Raw genomic sequence first — 6,000 nt, 5'->3', positions numbered from 1 at the left:
ACCTGGGGCATCAACCCGCATGCAATCAGACATGCTCTTCTCTGGGTCCAAAGCGGCTGACCCTGAGTGCAGTGCTTAGCCTCGCATCCTGAGCGTAACATTTTAGCTTTTTATGGTATCCAACCATGCTTGGGGCGAATGTCCTGCTTCAATGGCTGTAAAGGCCTGAATGATCATGGCTGCATCACACTGTTGTGAGACTCTAATCTTGCATATGTACCACAGGCAAACCAAGGAGACCAACACCAGAAGGCCTGCTAACGCTCCCATGCCCGCCCATTCCTTCAGATGATTCATGGCTGCAGCAATCCATGATGATAATCCTGTGGCTAGTCCTGTGTCCACTCTGGTAGAATGTACTGTGACAATGGCCACTCTCAGAGATTCTTAAGGAAACTCAAGCTGTATGAAATAAGTGAAACAAAGAAAAGTCAAAAGCTTTAAATAAAAATCAGTTACTATGCTGAAAACTGCTTTGACTAGAATCACATTAAATATATTAAAGAGCTGGGTAAAAATGATATTGTGTCATATAAGCAGGTAGAGGATTAGTATTTAATCTTTATTCAGGCAAACTAAACTAAGTCTTCACAAGCTTTAAGCAAGCAAACATCTAATCAAACTCCTTTTGTATTTTCTCTTATTTTTTTAAATAATGAAATAATGTATTGGTACATAATTCCAGCATCTATGTTTTAATAAAATGTTTAAGAATTCTTTTCCTTTCCCATTATTATTATTATTATTATTATTATTATTATTATTAACAATTTATTCACTTTGAATCCTGGTGGTAACCTCCTTCCTCATCTCCTCCAAGTCTCACCCCCACTCCCTCTTCATCCCCTATCCCTCTCCCCTAGTCCACTGATAAATTAAGTCCTCCTACCCTACTGTCTGATCATGATCCTAGCCTTTCAGGTCCCATCAGGACTGCCTGTGTCTTTTTCCTCTGTAGGCTGGCAAGGCTGACCTGCCAGGAAGAAGTGATCAAGGAGCAGGCAACTGAATGGTGGAAAAACACTTAAAGAATTGCTCAATGTCCTTGGCCATCAGGGAAATGCAAATCAGAACATTTGAGATTCCATCTCACACCCATCAGAATGCCTAAGATCAAAGGCTTAAGTGATAACACATGCTGGAGAAGATGTGGGGAAAAGGGAACACTTCCATTGCTGGTGGGTCTGTAAACTTGGACAACCACTTTGGAAATCAATCTGGTGCTTTCTCAGAAAGCTGGGAATAGCACTATCTTAAGACCCCTTGTATTTTAGCCATCATAACTTCTCTTATTCCTCGGCATCAACAGATTCTGCCTCTTAGTGTGGCTGTACAGTTTGACTCTGAAATGTCCTGTCTTTCTTTCTTGCTACCATGTTTGGTGATGATTGACACAGGCATGAATGGTTTCAATCAGTTGAAATGATGTAATTACAAAAACCGAATTGGTTAGGGATAAACTTATTCCTAAGTTTGGGCATTGTCAACTCAAGACACACCTGGTCACTCCTGGGACTGTTCCAGCAGTCACAGTTGAGGAATTGTCCATGTCAGATTGGCACACAGAGCGTCCCTGGGGCGTTTTTCTTCATTTCCAATCAATGTAGTAGAGTTGTGATCACTGTGGGAGGTGTCATCAATAGGCAGGTGGGCCTGGGTTGTATAAGAAAGAGCTGAATGAGCCAGAGAAAGCGAGCAGCAAACAGCATTTCTCTGTGGTCTATGCTTCAGCTTCTGTCTTGAGTTCCTGTCTTGCCTTACCTCAGTGGTGGCCTGTAACCTATAAGCCAAAAGCTCCTTTTCTCCCGTGAATGGCTTTTGGTCAGTGTTTTTACCATAACAGCAGAAAAGCAAACAAGAACAGGCAACTAGTGTGAATACTACATTCATGCATAGAGAACTTCTTTTGTTTCACACACACATACAAAAACACACAAAATGCATACCCAGACACACACATAATCTTCATACATACAGGACTGGGGCTTCATATGCTGATAAAATCATATTTTATCTGTCTTCTTTTAAATTTAATACTGCTTTGAGTATTCCTAAAATGATTTCTTAAATGTGTGTGTATGTGTGTGTATGTGTAGGTACACACACATGCCTACAGGTATTCAAGGGGGCCAGAAGAGGTCAGTGGATCCCTTGGAGCTCCTTGGTAGAGGCTATGGTCAGCAGCCCAACATGTGTGCTAACTGTTTCAGGTGTTTTCAAAAACCACTGTGAGTTGTGGCCGTAGGCCCCCTGCATATATGTAGCAGGGGTGCAGCTTGGTCTTCATGTGGGGTGGAGGTGGGGTGGGCTCCCAGGCTCTGATGTCTCCCTTTGGATCCCATTCTCCTAACAGGGTTTCTTGTCTGGCCTCAGTGGGAGAGGATGCACCTAGTTCTGCAGGGTCTTAGTGTGCCAGAGTGGGCTGGTACCGGTGGGGGACCTCCCCCTTCTCTGAGGAGAAGGAGTAGGGAGGATGGGGGAGGGGTGTGAGGGGAAGGAATGAGATGAAAAGAGAGGGGCTGCAGTAAAGATGTAAAGTAAATAAATCAATATTTTTTTTTATAAAAGAGAGGTCATAATTATTGAGAATTTGCTCCAATTCATGTTTAAAGTGCTTTTATAAAACTGAATGTTTTGGAATATTTTACAGCTCTGTATTATTATATCTTAGGGATAATTTGTAATTTAATGAAATCTATGTTGTTTCTCTCACATTTATTACTGTAAATAAAATCATTGATATGCTCGTAAATAAACCTAAGTCTAAGTTAACAAGCTATGTATTACTAGTTCTTCAAGAGATTAGCAAGTTTCAAATGTGCTCTATGTTTTAAAAATAATTTGATATTAACTGAGAAATATCAGAAAGGCATTAAAAATAATCCTGTCTCAGGATATAGCTAACTTCTGTTTGCCATTATATTGCAGACAACCACATTGTCCTCCATTGTCCATTTGAGTATTTGAAGGTTTTAATGTCTTCTTTGGGGATTAATAGCTTTTTTATAAAATGAATGTGTATGTGTGTATCCATACAATATTTTTTTGTGACATACATATTGTTCAAACAAATATGTGAGTCAAATTTTCATATATTCATAAATAAATTAATAAACCACTTTTGAAAATGTATTATTTTGCTTGGCTCTTATAGGTTGGGGCTCTTCTGCTTTTTTTTTTTTTCTTACTGCTTTAAACTTGAGTTTTTCTAATTCTCTGTTCACACATGCTCATTACACACGTTTTCCAGTTAATTAAATGCTTTTCTTATTATTTGGGGAACTTTTTAGAGGTCAGAAGTAATACTTTTCTTCACTTTGAGCTTATTCTTGCTTTCATCATTTTGAATAACTGTAGTTATCTTGGTTTGCGAGATTTATTTAGCTTTAAGTGGTATATTTCATTTTTAAATGTTTCAGTAATTATCTCTGGTGATTAATCCCTTATATTTTCTAGTGTAAGATGACACAATTATTTTATTTTATGATTTTCGCTACAGAAACAGCTAATTACACAGCTGTTTTGTCTTCCACATTTCTTCTGTCCATTTTTGATGCAGAAATGTTTTTTGATGGTTTTATGTCTTTGTTTTCCTCTGCAAGTCCCTTATTATCAACATTATTTTAGAAAAAAATTAAGGTATTTTAAGATATATTTTAGCTCCATTGGGAATTCGACCTTAATGTTAAAATGTTCAAAACCTGGAAATCCTAATATAGTTAGTAATAAATGTATGAATTAATTTGAGGACAAGGAATTTTTTTTTGTTCAGTTTCGATGTTCAGAAGTGATCTTCTTGGGTTTGTGGATTTGAGTCACGTGTAAACCTTTCAGGAGATTGTCAATCAAGGTGACTGTAGAAGTAGCAAAAAAGAAACTCCATAAAGACAGAGATAGGAGGGCTGGATCATAGCAACAGTGGGAGCCATAATCAGGAACCTAAAGGAATAAATAAGGGACATGGTTACCAAATTTTGTATAATGGCATCTCCTGACAGAAGAAAAGATGTCATGATCTCCAGCGAGAAACTCAACTGACACCAGCTCCTCATCCTATAGCCAGAAAGAACACCCACTTCCCTTCACTTTTTTTTTTTTTTTTTTTTTTTTTTCGTGTACAACAGCTGGCTAGAGAGCAAAGCATCCATACAGGGAAGGTATTTAATTCTAGATCTTTCTGTTTGTCATATTTCTGTCACTGTAACAAAATGCCTGGCTCATAATTTTGATAGTTTAAGTCCATGGTCACTGGGCTTGGTTATTTGTGGGATGCTCTGTGTCACATATTTGTGAGAAGCAAAGATGCTCACCTCATCCAGCCAGGAGAGAGTTTGTGTGTGTGAAAGAGAGAGAACGTACATTAATGACTTATGCCCTATAATTTTGCCCTACCTCCTAAAATCTCCTCTTCATCACCCAGCAATGCTATCAATTATGAATCCATTTGTGGTTAACATACTAATGAAGTCAGAGTCTTCACTGTCCAGTCAACTTCCAGAAATCTCACTCTGAACACTTCTGCACAGGACTGAGACTTCAGGACAAAAGCCTTTGGGGGACATTTCGGATCCAAACTGCACCATTTCTTTACCATATATTTAAACATTTTCAGTATTTGTGGTTCTACTTGCTTCATCAGTCAGAGTCTGAGCAGAAGTCTTATGCTATACTCAGCTATAATATTTGGTCACAGTGTTTTGACATAAAGAGGGGTTATGCAAATGTGGATATAATGTATTAATAAGGAGGAATAGAGTTAGAGTTTGAGTTTGAGTTAGAGTTAGTTGAGACAACCAAGGGTAGAGATGTGATTCTTTAGAGCTGAAGGAGTTGAAAAGGGCATTGTAAACCTACTCCTTAACAGAGTCACTACTTTCAACTAATCCCAGGCTATTGTAAATGTTGTCCCTTAGTTGTATCAAATTATCACATCACAATTAATATCTTCAACTCTTTTGAATCAATATTCACACACATGTTCCTAACAGTAATTTTGAAGAGTTCTGCTATCAGTCTCTCCATGCTGAATGTCAACTCCTCTATTGTTGCTAGATTTACTGGGAAAGTCTCTTTCTAAGATGACGTCCGGGAGAGTCAGTGCCATGCTGTGGTCATCAAATCATCTTCAGTGATAAATGGACGCTAAGCCGCCTGCTGGACTCCGTGAGGCTGTGCTTCCCTCTTTAACAGAGAAGACAAGAGGTCAAAACCATGTCCACACATGTGTGCATGCCAGTACGTGACTGTGTGCCTCTGAGTACATCAGCTCTTGACACTGACTTCCTCTCAAATAATTTGATACCATCTAAATTTTTTTCTGGATTCAAGCTCACATGCAATTTTTTGGTTGTTGTTGTGGGATGGGGACATTAAAATCCCTAACTAGTAACAGAAAATAAATCCATTCCTGCTGATGTTTAGGAAGATACATTACTCAAATAGAATATAGACTTTGCTTCTTTGAGTACGTACACAGCTGGGAACTGAATGGAAGAGATTTTTGAGACTCCTGGACCAACATTTAAAACAACAAGGGTGTGGACACTCTTTATTCTTCCCCCTCATCCTGAAGACTGGACTATGGGTGGGATATATGTCATCTGAGTTTGACCAGGCAGGCAAATATAACTAGGTGCTGGGGCAGAAACAGAATAAAGGAATGGTAGCATATGTCTTTCTAAAAGTAGTCATCTAAGTGGAACTGTGCATGCAAGAGATTTAGCTGTGTGTGTAGCGGGGAGATTTTCAAGGGATATGGGTGACGAGTAGGGAGTAGGTAAGTGTCATCTTTAGAAGACCATGGAATTTGTCACTTGCCAAAGTGAGAGAAGGAAGCAGTATTGGACAGTGGACAACTTGTTATTAGAAAGTCTCAACATGGTTGACAAGGAAGGCTCTTGCTGAAGCCACCTGGTCCACCTGGTTCTGCAACAAGGCATGACACCAGTGTCTCTGTCATACACTCACTGAGTGATGGCATCTGGCGCGCTGTAGACTGGG

At 39.1% G+C, this 6,000-nt stretch overlaps 1 long non-coding RNA gene across 1 annotated transcript in view; it reads right to left on the bottom strand.

Annotated features, from left to right (window-relative positions):
* Positions 1-271: 271 nt before the first annotated feature.
* LOC132656041 (uncharacterized) overlaps positions 272-6,000 on the bottom strand; it is a 46,077-nt gene continuing 40,348 nt past the window's right edge. The window contains exons 3-4 of the long non-coding RNA XR_009593997.1: positions 1,500-1,653; positions 272-402 (exon numbers count right to left, since the gene is read on the bottom strand). This is a non-coding gene — a long non-coding RNA (uncharacterized LOC132656041). The remainder of the gene's footprint in view (positions 403-1,499; positions 1,654-6,000) is intronic.

The sequence above is a fragment of the Meriones unguiculatus genome, chromosome 8, assembly GCF_030254825.1.
Source record: "Meriones unguiculatus strain TT.TT164.6M chromosome 8, Bangor_MerUng_6.1, whole genome shotgun sequence".
NCBI classification, from domain to species: domain Eukaryota; kingdom Metazoa; phylum Chordata; class Mammalia; order Rodentia; family Muridae; genus Meriones; species Meriones unguiculatus.
Note: the sequence above shows the minus strand (reverse complement) of the source record. Positions and strands in the feature narration are given on the sequence as shown.